Source organism: Neolamprologus brichardi, chromosome 13, assembly GCF_056152115.1.
Source record: "Neolamprologus brichardi isolate AB-2024 chromosome 13, ASM5615211v1, whole genome shotgun sequence".
In the NCBI taxonomy this organism is placed as follows: Eukaryota; Metazoa; Chordata; class Actinopteri; order Cichliformes; family Cichlidae; genus Neolamprologus; species Neolamprologus brichardi.
Genome location: NC_142116.1, coordinates 22,580,001 through 22,596,735, shown reverse-complemented (window position 1 = coordinate 22,596,735; position 16,735 = coordinate 22,580,001). Strand labels below are relative to the sequence as shown.

Genomic DNA, 16,735 nt, shown 5'->3' with positions numbered 1-16,735 from the left:
TTCAGCACCTACGACATTTCCAGCAGCTGGATTCATATGATCATTTAGCTTTTGCTGTACCAGTTGTTTTGTTTGTAGCGTACACCCAACTTCTCTAGCCAGCTGTGAAGCAGGCATCTGGCATCTTCTGCGGTCCTCTAAAAACACTGGAAACCATATCGTTAACAGGGCAAAGTTGCCAGTGTCAGCTTTCCTTTGCTACTTTAATGCCTCTGCACACGTCCGTAGCGCAGCACCTCTGATTTGGCATCTGCACTCTTTCCCCTGCCAAATTTCCAATGAAAAGCAGCTCTCTGGCCAGTGATTATTATTCACCTGCTAATTTTAACCACTGCACTCGTCACAAACCCTTATTATCTCCCCTATGGATGAAGGACGTCATCTGCGCTGCACACAAAATGCACTGAACCTGAACCATTGGTGTTGGCCTTTTGTTTTGTTTTTTTACCAAACTAAAGTTAGGATGGGTGCTCGCCTCAGGAGATCCCAGTCATATGTTTATTGGTAATGATATACAGTGTGCAAAAAATGAAAACAACTTGCTCAGATAAGATATGTTCAGCAAGCCAGTGGCAATGCTGTACTGTTCAAAAATTAATCTATGGGTTTGCTCAGCAGTGTGATTATAGCAGCAGGGAATGAAGTCTTCTTCATCTGGTATAAACAGAGTTACGGTTGCAAAGCAAATGATTTGGGAAATGTGGTGCTCAGATTTTAAATGAAGCATTATTTGTTGTCTCCCATGTATTGGGCTGTAAGGACTGTCTAAGAGGCTGAAAACAAAAGTTCCCTGAATGACCACTCGACCACTCAATTTACAGCTGAACTGAGCATTTCCCTCTTCATGACAACATGTACAGGGGTGTGTTGTTGTCTAACTCATCCTTTTAAAAAGTCTAAAAGGCAAATTTAATGTTGATTATTAAAGCTGTGGTCATTTTGAGTGACGGGGGAGTCAAAGGAACGGGGGGTTTCACAGCTAGCTGTCTGCTAGGCTAATTTGAGTCACTGAACTGGACCTTTGTCTTGTTGATTGGAGCATTTGAATCCAGTTATCTGACAAAAAGATGGATGGTTGTGTGGCTGATCATACTAGCAGACAAAAGAAGTCTGTGTGTGTAAGTGAAGTTCTAGTTTTCCTCTTTTAACCAAGCTAGCTAGCTTGGCTAACAAGATGCATTCTACAAGCTACAAGCTAATAACCACAACTAGCACGCAAGTGCTAGTTGTGCACTCTCAAGTGCTAGCACTCCACCGTCTTGTTTAAATGTGGTTAAAGCCATAAGGTGAAATTCGATGCTTCAAATTGGGTCTTCACAAACCAGAGATGACGCCATGGCAACTGCGTCCATATTTTATATACAGCTTATAGTATTGACCATCTAGCGATGTATTTCAATCATTTAGACATCCAAATGGCAAAGTTGTCTAGTAATTTTGGAAAAAAAAAAAAGTGTTTAGTGTATTTTTTATTTACCTCTTCTGTTAATCATCTTACAACTGTTTGACAGCTTTGAAACCATCACAGCTACATCGATATTCTCTTGCACATCTGCCATCATTTTGGTTCCACTCTTTTTATAGACTATTGATTTTCTCTTTTTGTGTGCGTGTTTCATTTGTGTTTGTTGTGCCTCAAACTGCCTGAAGCAATAATGCGTGTTTCCCTGAATTCTCTGACTCACCGCTGATCTCTGTGCCCCTCTCCTCCTTTCTCCTTTCCCTCCCTCAAGTTTCCATCTTTGTTCAGAAAGGAGGTCTCCTGTCACTCAAGGCTGTCATGTGCAGAAAAAGTTGCCTAGCAACAACATAGAGGGATGCAGAGCTGCTGTTTACTCTCCACCCGCTCACCTCATGTGCCCACTACCCCCTTCTCTTTCGCTGTCTTCCCCTGTTGTAGAGATGGAGTGTTATGGATGGATGGATGGATGGTGGAGGCGGCAGCGCAGCCTCTGGCTCTTTGGTGAATTTGGACAACAGATACAGAATAAACTGAGAGAAGGTGGAAAGGAGAGGAGGCGGGGAGTTGGTAGGGGAGTAGTGACATTCAAGAGATGATGTGTCTGCCTGTTGCCTGCCAGCTGCTATTCCTGCCTTCCTCTCAGCAGGGGGAACTGGCCATTTCCCTTACAGTACCCTCTGTACATAACTAAAAGAGAAACTTGTGCTCCCACAGCCTGCTGTTATCAGCCAGACTAAAAATACTGAGAAGCAAGTGTATCACATGCCTGGCTATCGTCACACACTCATGAAAAGAGGCTCAATCTCAGCAGATACAGGTACCTTTGATTCTCTGTGGATTATTAAATGTTCCCCGGTGGAAGCAATCAGGCAAACCCCTTTGTTAACTTGTTTACTGTAATTACATAGCAAGGAGCAATGGGTTCCTCACTGCCATGCTGAGGAAAGCTGCAAGTTGGCTGTGGAATGACACGAGTCACACTCAAGGTTGCTGAGAATCAAAAGGCTTCACAGACACAAAGAATCTCAGTGTCGAATTAGTATTTTTCTCCATCGAGTCGTTTTATGAACGCTCCAAAGCTTTTGACATCAATATGATGAAAAGGGTTGATATTAAGTTGTTAGTGCTGCTTCTGTATAGAAAGCTTTATTTAGCCCAACCTTTTTTGTTTATTTTTAACCACGCCTAGCTTAACAAAACAAATCCTACCCTTGCTCTGCCATAGGTATGATATAGTCTGGGCTGTTTTATTTTATTTAAATTTTATTTTAGATTTTAGTTGGCTTTTATTCACTTTCTTTTATGTAAAGTGGCGTACATGGTGTAGATGCCCTGTCTGAGACCAAAAGGAAACACAAGCCCAGCCTCAGGGATACACAAGCTGGTGTGTTCCAAGTGTTCGCCCTAATAAATCGGATGTTTTGTTTCAAATCAAACGTGCAGCTCCAACCACTGTGGTAACCCCTGGAAAACTTTTTTTTTCTTAGCTTCTCTGGAGAAAAAGCTAGCAAAATTATTTCCTATAACACTTCATTAGGTGTGCAATATATTAAGTTATTAGCTATAAGTGAAAGAATGCTTCGCTTGTCTTTAAATCTACATAAAGAGTTGAAAAAGTTTGTGAATTGTGTATTGATGAAAAAAAAAAAGTGTCTCTTCTGCCACTAAAACTACATTATTTCGTTATATTTCAGCTCATTCAGAATGGACCAGATGGCCACTAGCTTAGACCCCAATTTTCAGTATATTTCCTTAAATGAGTCCAAATTCTTTCTGGAGTGTTTGAAACATGAGCTGAGAAAAGATGTTATTTTAGTGTTTTGTGAATGTATGGTGTTCTGCATGCGTATCCGCTTGTGTAATGACTACCTTCACTATGTAAATTACCCATCAGACGCGTCCGTTAGTGTGCAAACGAGCAGCGTTTGTGGGATTGTGCGTTTCTCCACAGGCCCTGCTTGCACATGTGTGTAGGCTGATGAATAGTTTGTCTGTTTGCTGGGATGCAGTGACAAGAACTCTTAAGTGTTACCTCCTGTGGGCTTCCCACTCTTCAAATAAAACTCTTTCCTTCCCCTCAACTCAAATCAAAGCTGAGAACCTGCCTGCCGAGGCTGGATCAAAGGAAGACTGTGGCACAAAGACTTGTACCCGCTGCCATTCATTCAGCTTGATTAAAGTCTGTCATTTCCTGCTATTAACACGTTCCTACCTCCAACCAGAAACTGAGCAAAGCCGTTAACAGGAAGTGGCTAAAGTTGTCACTGTGTTTGAAGCTTAATTATGTAACATTATATGCTCTTTCTTTAGCCTTCCTGTGTTTCGGGAAGGCTGACTTTTTGAGAAATAATTGTTTCAGTTACATAAACATATTTACAAATAGTTGGTTGTAGTTACTAAAAAGGCACAAGTTCACATTTTTAAGCCACTCTTCTGCAGCAGTACTCTCCTCAGTGGTGTAGGTCACAGTTATTGCTCTCCACACCCATATTTCAGCCACTCCTTTACAGATTTCCAACCAGCTTCCTTCACTAAATCCATATTAGAGCCATGACACAGCAAGCTGACCACGGGTGACTCTCATCAACAAACACTTAATGGCAGCCTAATGTCGAAAGTGAAAATTACAGTGCCATATGCAGCTTTCTTTAATGGACTACCAACTTGGCAGGCACAGAGAAGTGATCATCTGTAGTGTTCACTGTGCAACTTTTATGAGATGATATGAAGCAGCACATAAGTTAATCTTTGTTGGTTGGTGTGTGTGTTTGTGCACGGGAGAGTGTGTAGACCTTAAAACCACAGCTGTTTGCTTCAAAACACCAGAGGAGGGGTGTCCTGTAGAGTTCTGTTTTCATACATTTCTCTTCCTTTCTTGCTCTGAAGACATCATAACCTCACCCCTCCCTGCCTCCCCTCGTGTCTGGTTGCTGCAGTCTCTGCTGCTGATGGGAAAAAGTATGCAGTGCTTAGCATATGGCATGTGGATAGAGGGATTATCATTTTTGGAAAAAAAGGAAAAAACCATGCCTCCTCCTGGGCCTTTCTCTGTTTATCTCTGTGTTTAAGGTGGTCGTGGTTGCTGCTAGCTCTGTCTGCCAGACAGACCTTTGTACCAGGCTGTAGTTCATAAGAGAGAATGGATAAGTGGATTCCTGCATCTCCCATCACTCCAAATGTCAGCCATCATGAGGAACTTGGAAGGTCACATGCTTGATCTGGGGATCTTTTCCTGGGAACAATAGCTAACCCCCCCGATTTTTCTTTTCTTCTTTTTTCCCCTCCATTCTTGTCCTTCCTGTCAGCCCGAGAAGCTCTGAATGTCACGGTCCATTCCCTGCCCCCAACCACCAACACCAACACTCAGCATAGCTCCCCACCCCAACTCTTAACCAACACAGCCACCTACTTTCCCTTACATATGCTAATGCTGCAGCCTCATTCAGCTGTTGGTGGCTTTGTCACAGGGGGGAGGGCTGTGTGCATTAAGGGGCAGCTGTATGCATTTCACTAAATTGACTCCAAATAGCTGCCAGACTTGTCCTGATTTTACTCTCTCCTTCTATTCTTTATACCTTTCTCCATTTTTCTTTCCAAGCTAGCTGTTAGTAAAGGAGCAAAAGGAAGGTGCTGCAGTTTATTTTTTGAGGCTTTCTGCTGTGGAGTGTGTCGGGTTTCTCTCTTTCTTTGTGTGCTTTTGGGTGGCTTGTGCTCAACAAGTGGCTGATGGATTTAATGCACTTGGATAGCATCTCCACAGTGAGCTCATTACCACAGTAGCTCACAGGTCTCTGTTCTTAGAATTTATGGCTCTGATGAAAAAGGACTCTATTAATCAGGTAAGCATGGCAACTATTTATCTACTGTTGCTTTTTCATTTAATGGCCTCACACAGGAAAATGGTGTAAAGGCTAAATAATGCAAGTTAGTTAACATGAACTTTTGTTTGAGTCGCATTTATGTGCAGCATCATCTTTATAAAAAGTGGAGTATGGCCTTTCTGTGTTTCAGACAGTTCTTGTGAGGTGACTAAATGAGTGATTCATCTGTATATCCGTGCTTGCTCCTGTCTTCTGTTCACATCCGCTGATTGACTGAAGATGGTTTTGTGTCAGCAGCAGAGATTGCAACTGCTGCCCTGAAGTCCAAATTATCTCTCTTACACCAAAATTCTGTCAGCAGCACCGGGCTGACGGTGAGGAAGAAACTTTGAAAAGGAAATAAAAAGCTGCTGCACTGAGTACACGGAGGGAAAGACAGTCTATGGCGGCGACGCGTGCTGAGGTCGCCCTGCTGTCAGGCTGCATAAGTGCTGCTGCCCAGCTGATGCGTGTGAATGTGTTTGTGTCAGTGCGTTGACTCTGTCTTAACCGCGTCAAACACCTACTTCCCCTCTCTTGCCGGTGATAATGTGACAGCGTGGACTCTGCCTGACCTGACAGCAGAAGCACAGATCTTCTGAGAGCTTTCGAGCTGAACACTTTCCTTTTGCAAACTGAGAGTTCTCCTCTCACCGTTTTTCTTCTCCTCTCCCAGAGAGAGTGTACTTTTCTGAACAGGCTGCCATTGGTATGGCTGTAGCTAAGAAAGCAGCAGGCTGCTGGGAAGTGGCGGGGTGGGGGATGATGTGTGCTGATGGAAATAGGTGGTGGTTTATTCTGGAGACCTGCTGGGCCACATCAACCCTGCATGTCCCTTTCTGTCGCCCGATAGCAGAGAAGGCCGCTGTGGTTAGGCCCAGTTTGCGGGGGACAGATGGTCCCTTTTGGAGAAGGGCCACAGCACAGTGGTCTCTGTTCGTGGGGCTCCACCAGAGCAGCCAAGAACAAGCACAGTCTCCTTCTGTTGGGAACATTCAGGAGCTTCGGTCTGTGAGACCTAATGGATTCAGGAAGTGACATCTAAAACTTTGCATGCGTGTTAGGAGTGTGACTGTGACGCTGATAATTTTGAATGACCTTTAAATAAGTGCTTTGTAAATGCGCTGCTAGTCAGATTTCCAATAACACTGCATTCCATTAGTCATATTAGTCAGTATTCTTTAGTATTGTAACAGAGGAGAGAACGGGGGACTCTTTGTCTTTGTCCATAGCCAAGTTTGCAACATTGCTTTAATCTTTTAATTGGTGCATTGTGAGCTTTCTGTCACTTTCCTGCAGTTCTTGTTCTTTGTTTCCATGCGAATAAACAGGGAGAATCTGTTGTCCTGTCTATTTTAATTCTCAGATCACCCTGAAACAACTAAAGGACAATGGCAGTGTGCTGCCCGGCAGGCGCTGGGCAGACGGCCAGCTGGCAAAGCGACGGGGTAGGAGACTCCCATTTTCAAGCAGAACCAAGAGGAGGCTTGCCTCTCCTGCACTGCTTATAGCCAGCACCGTGATTATTGTGCTCCTTCTATATGAGCTTTAGTCCAAGCAACTGGGGCTCTTTTCCAGAACATAGCTTTGACGCATAGCTCAGCTCCACACTTTGTCGATGTGATGCGCTTAAGCTACCCCTTGATGGATTGCTGTTAGTAATTATGTTAATCTTGGCATGTAAAGGTCATCATTCTAGTGCTGCAGTGGTAATTTTATCAATGGCTGTCATCCGTAATGCATTACTTGGCAGTGGAATTTAAAGCCATGCAGCAAATTCATATGGGGTATTTTATACTTGCACTGGAAATATGACAAATTACTTGAGGGTTGAACTGTCAGCTTAGTCGCAACCAAGCTTCAGAGCTTTTGAAGTGCTTTAAGAAGATGTGTTTTGATGTTTAATGAGCCTACAGCATATAAAAACACTAAGTGATTGTTTTAGAGGCTCTTAATGTACATCAATTTAAAACATGCTTTATAACTTTGCAATGCAGACAGTGACTTTGAAGCCATGTTTATGTGAAAGAAATCAATGTGCAGTCATTGTTTGTTTTTTTGACTCATTGCATTGTATATTTCTGCAAATTCTCTATTGAGCTTATTTTAATTTTTTTAATTATTTAAACCATTCACGTCTTGATTTACTTTTACTCTCGATGTCTTTGTATTGTTCATCACCCAACCTCCCCTCAGCTTCATTTCTTTTAAAGTGAGTTACAGGTGTTTGGTTTTTAACCACAAGTAAGAGTAAGAAAGCCAAATTTGTAACTACCAAAACTTTTTAGCTCTTCATTCTTTGTCATCTCCTTAGAGAAGGCTTATTAAAATATTTTTCCAGCCAGGTTGTAAGCGGTTACTTGACATGCTGACATTAAAAAGCTTGGGTGTTGTTAGTGTCGCTATTTTTATCTTTAATTGTGACTGAGATGAAAATCAGGCTACACTGTAAGAGTCAAATGCTGGTAATTCCAAAGTGTTAAGACTCCATTTATGTTAGCAGTAATTATGTTGTCTTTGTATTTACCCCTTAGCCAAAGTTCACTCTACAGACTCACAATTATTTAGGCCACTTTGCTCTGGCGGAGCCTTTTTCTTTGTCTATAGTGGAGCATATGGTAGATATTACGGGATTTGAAAGTGTGCAGGAAATGAAAAGAATTCACTCTTTTTTTTTTTTTTGTAGTTTCTGTAAGGTAAATACTCACTGTTCCCTCAACCAAGTGAAATAGAGTCACATCGTGGTTGACCCCTGAGCCTCAGACTCAGCTGTAGCCAGCACATTCCAGATGGAGCTACAGCCAGCACAAAGCAGAGCAGGCTTCAGGGCACGCTGGTGTAGCAAAACGGACTGCGTGTTCATGTTCATGTAAGCTGCCTCCCTGATAAGACTAAGGCTACAAATAACCACCGGCCCAAACCGCAAACTCCACAGCGAAGCAAACAGCTATCTTTTGTTTAATTGTACGTGTGAGAGCATAGCTGTTGACAGATGAGGTGTGGCTCGGTAACTGCTGGAGGACCGTCACCTCGGGTTAGAGCTGCAGCCACAGAAGCAGATTATCAGATTCGGCTCAGCTCGGAAAATGTCTCTACTGCCACTTGTATTCCAGCCGTTTTCCGTCTTGTGTCTGTGGAAAGCTGTTCAATTTTAGGATGCTGTGGAAGTATAAAAGTCTGATTCTGGTATGAAGCAACTTCCTCTTTGAAAAGCTTCCCATCTAGTCCACTTGATCTAGAAAGGAAACAGGTGAAAGGATTTTTACTTGAGTTTTATATAGATCAAAATGCAGACAGAGCATAAAGAGACTTCTTTTGAAGCTGCACTTATGCCAGAGGTTACATTCCTGCAGATACTTTGGTGGGCGCTTTTTGGTCTTTTTTCTTCTTCTTTCCAATAGCTTCTTTACTCCTAAGACCTGTGCACCTGCGGCACTGACTGGGCATTAGTAAATGTGGGCATTTCCCACAGTGCATTGTCAGGCTGGGTGAAGGGTGAGTGGGTGAGAGTATAGTTTACTCTGTGCTGTCTGACCTCCTTTTTATTTTTTCCTTTTAAATCTTTCCTACTTGTTTGTCTTCTGTTGGTTCAACTCAGGTCTGGATGCGCTGAGATATAAAAAAGAAAACAAACCTCTAATTGTCTCTCATGCTCCTGTGGAAGTTGCTTCGCTTCAGAGCCTCTCTCTCCACAAGCACACACCCATATGAACTCAGGCTCCACTCTTTTGTAACATTTTATGTCTTTAATCTCCGCTGCTGCTGTCATGCCAATCATCACTCTCTCATGAGGTCACTGCATGTGTTTGTGTGGTTGTGTAATTATGGGCAGTGCCAGGCATATTGGATTGTGTCAGACTTTTCAGCGGTGATGCCCTCGTTTCTGTAAATGGTTTGCACTGTAAAAAGTCCAAATTCAAAATGAATGTTTTTGTGTGTATGCGTGTTTTAGATGTATTTCTTCTAAGCTGACATAACCTAAAAGGGTAAATATCAGGTTTCCTCTACAAAAAGTTTAGTTACCAAGTGAGTCAACAATCTTGGACTGAATTCAGTCTAAATGTGGAGCTAGATCACGGAAAAATAGGAGTCCAGGGACTGTCCTTCAGAAAATCACTTCATGGATGGTGTCATTCTTTCTGGCGCATATTTAAAAAATGACACTTGCCAAAGAGAGTAGCACTCTGACATTATTAGTATAGCTGGCCTGTCAAGACAACTTCTGTGTTTGAAAACACTGGTGAAATCAACTGTAAATGTCAAGTTGAGAAAATCTGGTATAGCAGGTTGTGTATTTTCCATAGAAACAACAGCAACTGTTGGTTCCAGTAAGCTTGGGGTGACACAGTGTACCAAGAGTGTCGAAAGCTACCAGTTTTGACAGAAATTTGGGAACAAAAAACCCCCCCTGCCCCTGCTGTGTATATATGCCAGTGCCTAGCTGATAATAGTGCATTAAAGGAAATGGAAACATGTCTAAATATGTAACAAGAAAGTAAGGGGAACATTCTTTTTCACAGCGACCCAATGGGTAAAGTAATACAGTACTTTTGAGACGTATCTTGAAGTGGATACAGCGGTTGTTAGCACATCGCATGGCAGTACATCATCTTTGCTTATCAAACAGAAGGTTATGAGTTGAAATCCAACCCTGCAATAAAACACCTGGGATGTTTTTTAAATTAGTATTGCAAGTGCTGCTACTCTAGATGCATGAGTAGATATGAATAGTGACGTTAAATTTAACCCTCTCAGGCTCAAATCAAACTTTTTGTTGCTAATGCACAACCAAGTCCTGCAGTGGTACTTCTGAGTAAAAAAAAAAAAAAACAAACTCATAAAATATGTATGTGGGGTAATCAGGTTGTTAGTTTTTAACTGTTGCAAATCTGCAACGCCTGCCTTGAGAGGGTTAACAAGCTTACAATGACCCTTTGACTGAAGTTCTTAATTTGTTTTTGTTTGAGCTTTTACAGTGTCGGAGGCTGCGCACAGTACACATATGGGGACTATAACAGAAAAATGAGATGGCAGATTAGTACTAAAAGATGTTGGTGCTGATGGTACACTCATAGACAAATGTTCTCACAGTCAACAGGACAGGTTTGCGACAAATAAACCGCCCAGCGTTTGGCTTTGATTGCTACAAGTCAGAACTTGCTGAGATGTTTGCAAAATCTTGTCCACAGCAATTCTAGCTAGTTAACGGTCTCCGCTCTGTGTGTGGGTTTTTTCCCCTTCTTCTTAAAGATGTGGTCTTTGTTGTGCATGTACTTTGTGGACCATGCAACCTATTGTTTACTTAGTCACTGAGTTGACCTGCAATTACCAATGAATCATGATCCAAATTAAAACCAGAAGGACCCTAAGCAGTCTCCATTTCATATAATGAAATAAGTTACCCCAAGTTTACTTATTTGCATTCTTGAAGTATTACCTTTTTAAGTGTTGAATGCTAAAATGCTAAAGAGAGGTTGTTTTTAATGAATAGGCTCACTCATTTTGGCATGTCATTCAAGGGGAAGCTGGCATTCAGCAGCTCTTCTTCTCTTGATGTGTTGTTAGAAAAGCGTAATCTCTTTGTTTGGTTAAGAGAACAAACATGCCCTCTCCTCATTTGCTTATTGTTGTTGTAATGCAGAACCACATCCAGTTCTCTCTCTCTCTCTGTGTGTATGCGTGTGCCTGTGTGTGTGTGGGTGTTCATTTTAAGCACAACTGTCAGGATTTCTGGCCTTCATTCTGTGTGACTTGCAAATTCTGCAGACCCCCAGTTACACACCCAGAGCCTTTGAGGACATGCCAAATTTGATTTCCAAGTATACCAGAGCTTTGAGTGACAGTGACTTATGAGGAGGAAAGGATGGTGGGGAGGTAGTGGGTAAATGGAGGATGATTTTGACCGTCTGTTTGGTAAGTGACAGTCACATCCCTCTATCCTCGCTGATGGACAACACTGTGAAATTGGTCACTGCTGAAGTAATATTTTTAATTCCGTAGCTTACTTCTTGCGTAACCCTACTTAACCTAAATATTTATGAGGTTTTTTTTTTTTTTAATATTGTTAAATTTAGTTTTATGTATTTTCCAAACCATGTGAATATTTTAAAGGATAAGAAGGCTTGATATAGTCTGTAGTTTCATCATATCAGGCTTGATAAGGCAGCTGGCTGGGACTCATTTTACTAGCTTCCCTACCGCCCACTGAGGGTGTGACCCTCCATTCACACTGGCCATTAAAATCTCAGCACTACTCTCTGCAGGCAATATTGGCACATCACGGTGTTCGGTAGGTGGTCTAAGCACAATAGGAGAAGGTGGAGTTTGATGATTGGGTTCTTACTGGCTCAGATACACTGCGCTATCGCCGCGTTGAGGAAGGAGTGGCTTCGGCCATTAATGGCAGGGCTTTAGCATCAGTCTTAATTTGAGTGTCAGCTGGTGGGAGATTATTCCCTGTTGTGTGGTTGAATTGTGGGAGCAGCAGATGAAAAAGGAAGAAGTTGAATGGTGCATTTCGTGTTCTTTGGTCCATACTTTCATAGCTTTAGTTCATGTGATCAGTAACGCACACGCACACACGCAGTCTTAACACCTCTTTACAAGTGTCCTTTTGGTTACGGAGGGCCTTGGGGAAGGTGCCATGCCTGGTTTCCCAGGCCCCAGTAATGAACTCTCAAGGATAACATTGCCCAATTAATTGGTTCTGTGGTTTTAATTGCACCGATCTCTTTGAGCTTGGTTTTGGCAAAACTCCCATTCTATTTTTTTTTTCCTTCTCTGCTTAACCTCTCATTCTTCTTTTTGTAACAACCCAGTTAAGGTGAAGAATCGCTCCAGTGAAGCAGGAATACAAGTTTTTTTTTTGTTTTCCACCCCCCTTTTTCTCCTCCATCAGATTGGAGATGTCCGTGTCTGGTTGCAGATATCTCTGCCCCAGCCTTCTCTTGCTGCGAGTCTGATGAATTTAATATCTAAAACCAGCACATGCCCCCCTCCCATTCTCAGCACAAGGTTGCAAGCAGCTGCTGACAATGGAGGATTGAAATCAGAGCTCCCACGTTGTTTTAAATCAACTCCTTGGAGGGAAAAGTGCCAACACAGTATGCAGCGCTGATTTGATCGCATTTGAGTGCGGAGTGATATGGAACGCGATTTTATTGTTTTTATTTTAAGTTTATTGAGGAATCAAACGGAGGGCAGTGAAGCATGTGAAACGTCCCTTCAGGTTTGTTTGCTTTCCGCTTGGATTTTCTCCCCCCTTCCTCCTTGTTAATGATGAACACAGTGAGACACATCCTAATGTCTGACTGTCTGCAGCATGTCAGTGTAAAATGGCAGAAGGCAGGTTAAAAAAAAAAAAAAGTTTTAAATTCATTGAGAAGGACTTGTAAATTTCATTCACATCACAACACTGCCTCACCCGTTTTATGATGAAGTCCATGAGCTGGAAAATTGATGTAATCATCTTGGCCTCTAGTCTACATTGCACCCTAATTTGGCTGCAGGAGGAGAGGAGAGGATGACTGCATCGCAGCTTGGCCTCGGCTCCTGAGGTTGAGGCATCTTGGGGACGAGGCCAGCTACAACTTCCTGATTGCAGAGAACAGAGGAGCATTAATGTGGCTCAATTACACAAGGCTTTATTAAAGATAATTGGCCATAATTACAGGCCTGCGTTCACCCCAAAGGCGCAAGAGTGGCCAGGCAGGTTGGTCGGGACTAAGTAAACACGTCTGACTTTGACCTGAGGTGCAGTAGGCTGGACACAGGAGGATTCCACATTTTATAGGAATGTGAAAATTCGATTCATGCTTTGACGGTTATTATCTCAGTTCAAGGTGTTGTTACATATCATGCCAAATGTCTTTTCTGGGCAAAACCTGAAGGTAAATTGTGCCTGTGATCTTCAAACGCATGCAAATCTTGATATTTTGCTGAAATGATTGTGACTTCTTGGTGACTTTTCAGCAATTGCAACACTCGATTTACTCAACCCGTGCGAGCTGAGCGACTCAAGGTTAAGCAGCACATGATATTTTCAAAGATAACTCCAGGCCTAACAGCGTGCTATTATGTGGTATGTTTAGCTACTCGGGAATCAATTGCTACCTGAAATGAGCCTTGATGCCAACAAATCGGGTAAGCGAAGATGCAGTATTCCTCTCAAGAACTTTTTTTTTTAAGGGCTAATGACACGGTTCTGCTTTTTTCACGCGCACGCTATGTTCCTAATTTCCTGAAGTGCTGTCAGTGCTGAGTGGATTAGTCTTAATAATGTTGCGCTCAAAAAGTGTTTGCGACTGGCATCAAAGTGCTTCAGCGTTGATGTGTGCAGTGCTGTTTTTGTCGAACATCCTGGCACTGTGACTCTTTTTCCATAAATACCATTTGCAAAATTCCAGTTTTCTCATTACTAGCTCAAGTAGCTCAGGGTTTCACTCAGCGTGCCCTTACTAGTCCATTAGATAAATCTGTAACTATAAACATTTGCAGAGTTGGAACCAAAACCCAACAAAAGCACACTTCATGCTTTTGCTTGGAGAGCCTTCCTCTCCGTGCTCGCAGTGGCAGTTCTGCACAAGTGACTGCAGAAGTCAGTCACTCGGGTGAAATGGCCTATTAGCGAAAGAAGAGTATTAATCTCAGAGTGGTGGACAGAACACGTTCACTTTTCTGACAGCGTATTAATATCTGGCGGGCCTTTAATCAGGACACAGTGTCAGAGGATTATTTTAAGACCTGTCAGAACCGCTGGGCCACTCCTCTCTGGATGAACCAAGATGAAAGACAGACTCTCCAACATCAGACAGAAAATGAGTTCATTACTGTAATTAGGCCTCTCTCCCATCTCGCCTTCACCATTCCTTCCTCCTGTTCACCAGGCCTTTTGTCTTAAATGCCCATAATGGCGATGCATTACTCCACTTAGCGAAAGCAGACCTCTCACCCCTTTCCATCTGCTGTTTCACTTGTGTAGACCAAAACAAAAGAAAGGAGAGAAAGAGGACAGAAAACACCCTCCCAACAGGTCACACAGAAGCACGGATTCTGCTGACCAAGTCGCCTGTGGCACCCTCACTTGGTGGAGGAAGGTGGGGGTCGAGACATGGTGCGGGTCGTTAATCACTGTCAAATGGAAATTGGCTAAAAGAAGAAAGTAAAGAGAAACACAGACCACCATGTTCACTAGGTTATCCTGTCCAGGGCAGCTCACCCTGGCTTGACCCCAGGCAGCAACACAAACAAGGAGAGGCTGGATTTTATGAACTTAAATAGGCTAATCTGCTGTTTCAAGAGACTGGCTTGAAAGACAAAAACTCAGAATATATATTTTTTTCCTTTAAGTGTTTAAAAATGAGGTGTTGTCCTCTTATTTTTAGCCCCTCAACATTTTTAGATGTTCAAGTGCAGACGCGATGCTGCAAACAGCGCTAATAAACGTCAGGCTTTGATTGTTCTTTGCTCTGTCTGTGTTGACAGGATTTCTGTCTGTTTCTCTCTCAGACTACAGTGAGAAGTCAGTCATGCTGTTTTGTTGTCATGCACTGACATTACAGTATGTCAGTTTCTTTGTTCCTCCTGTCCTCAGTCATCCGTTAAAAGCGTCTATTGGAGTGTCACCACTGATAAAGCTGTTTGTGCAGGTGGCACATTTTGCTGTCACTCGCTCTAATTGCGAGTGTGAAAAAACAGTGTTCAGTCGACGTCTGGGTGTCGGTCAGGAGACTGCTTCCTGTCATGCCTTTAAAGGAGACTTGGTATTAAATTTGGTTGACCAGGAAAAATCTAAAATGGCTGTCTCGCTGCAGGAAAAGAAATATGGGAATAGCTACTTAATATTTTTTTCCCCCCGAGGTTCCATGTTTGTTTTGGCTAGGGGATATCTCCCATGTTGTCTTGAGATAATGGATGTTTAGTGTTGCAAAGCAGTGGATATCTCTTAAGTATTGGCTTACAATTCACAAAGACTTTAGGGATAAAGTTAGCCTTTAAACAGACTGCTCTAGATCTACACATGTAGGCTGCATCCAAGATTGCATGCTAACATGCTATTCAGTACAAAGAGTGTGATGTAGAAGTGAAACCTAACTACGAGCAACAGTAACAGTGGTATGTGCAACGCATACCTTTTCCAGGCTTTGTTATTGTCACTACACTGCAGGCAGACGTGCATTTCATTATTCATTTCCAGCAGAATATTGTAGTATGCAAGCAGACGACGCCAAATAAGAAAAAATATAAGTGAAAGGGAAATGTGGTAGTCGTATGCATAACCCTTGGTGGTGGAGTGTGCCCAAGGACATTTAATAACCCCCAGTTAAAGTGTAAAAATAAGGTTTTAGTTTGCTAGATGTAATATCCTTTTTAGCGTATATTCATTGTTACCTACTTTCCCTTAAATGAGGTTTGGGGGTTATTATAATGTCTCAAACTGACAACACAGCCCTCAGGAAGTGAGGGTTTACGTGCTGAGCAGCATCACAGCAAAGCACATGATGCTGAGTGCAAGAGGAATATACAGGAATGACTCTTAAACTCAGAAATGACTTGCTATTTTGCACTTGACATTGGTAAGCCTTTTGAATGAGTGTTTAGTTAAATGCCTGAAGGGGAAAAAAAGGGATGTGGTTAAGAAATGCCTTTGACACCGTCACATTTTGTTCTAAAACATAAAATATGCAAGTAAAGCTTTTTACGTCTCTCTGAGATGTTTGTTTGCTAACGAGACTGCAGAAAATTGCCTGAGACATTCAGCAGCTTTGGAGGCTCAGTGATGGGGAAGATGAAGTCATTAAATTGTGATGTAGTTCATTTATAAGATAGCATTAGCATTTTACTTCCGGCAATGGCATTTATGTTTCAAAAAATCATAAAAGTTGCATTAATTGGAGATTATGTTGCTGAACAAAATCCAGTATCACAAACTTTTTATTACCCATGAGTCGTTTTTTCCCTGCAGTAATCCATAAAAGCCTATTAAGAAATCCCATTGGCTGTTTGTCAAGGAAACCAGGGTGATGCAAACTTCCGTGTTGGCCTACAGAAAAATTCCTGCAGGATCACATGGAAGTACTGCTATGCACCTTGATCTACAATGTCTTTGTACATGTGTATGGGAGACTTCCTAATTATAGCTCGGGATTTATTGTAGAAATAATAAAGTCGTATTTGCTACAAGATCTGCAGCTTTGGCTCTTTGAAGACGGGCGTTGTCTGTGATTAAAAATAAGTGGCTTTGTTATTGTTCACCACACGGCAGTCAGACACATACTTCATTATTCATCATTTGCCATTTGTAACGGACAAACATATTTCCCACAGCAGTTCTCTTCACTACATTATACATGACGCAACACAATTTCTTGCCTTCATCTTTAAGCCCCTTGTTAAATATAGTGACACGACATGC

General features: G+C 42.3%; 1 protein-coding gene across 5 annotated transcripts in view; it reads left to right on the top strand.

Annotated features, from left to right (window-relative positions):
* Positions 1 to 16,735, top strand: part of sipa1l2a (signal-induced proliferation-associated 1like 2, genome duplicate a) — an 80,104-nt gene that overhangs the window by 11,803 nt on the left and 51,566 nt on the right. Inside the window, exon 1 of one of the 5 annotated variants that reach the window (XM_035915261.2) lies at positions 4,614 to 5,301. The exons of the other annotated variants lie outside the window; for them this stretch is intronic. The gene's annotated coding sequence lies outside the window, so the exon portion shown is untranslated. Of the gene's footprint in view, positions 1 to 4,613; positions 5,302 to 16,735 lie in introns of those variants that run through there. 5 annotated transcript variants of the gene reach the window in all.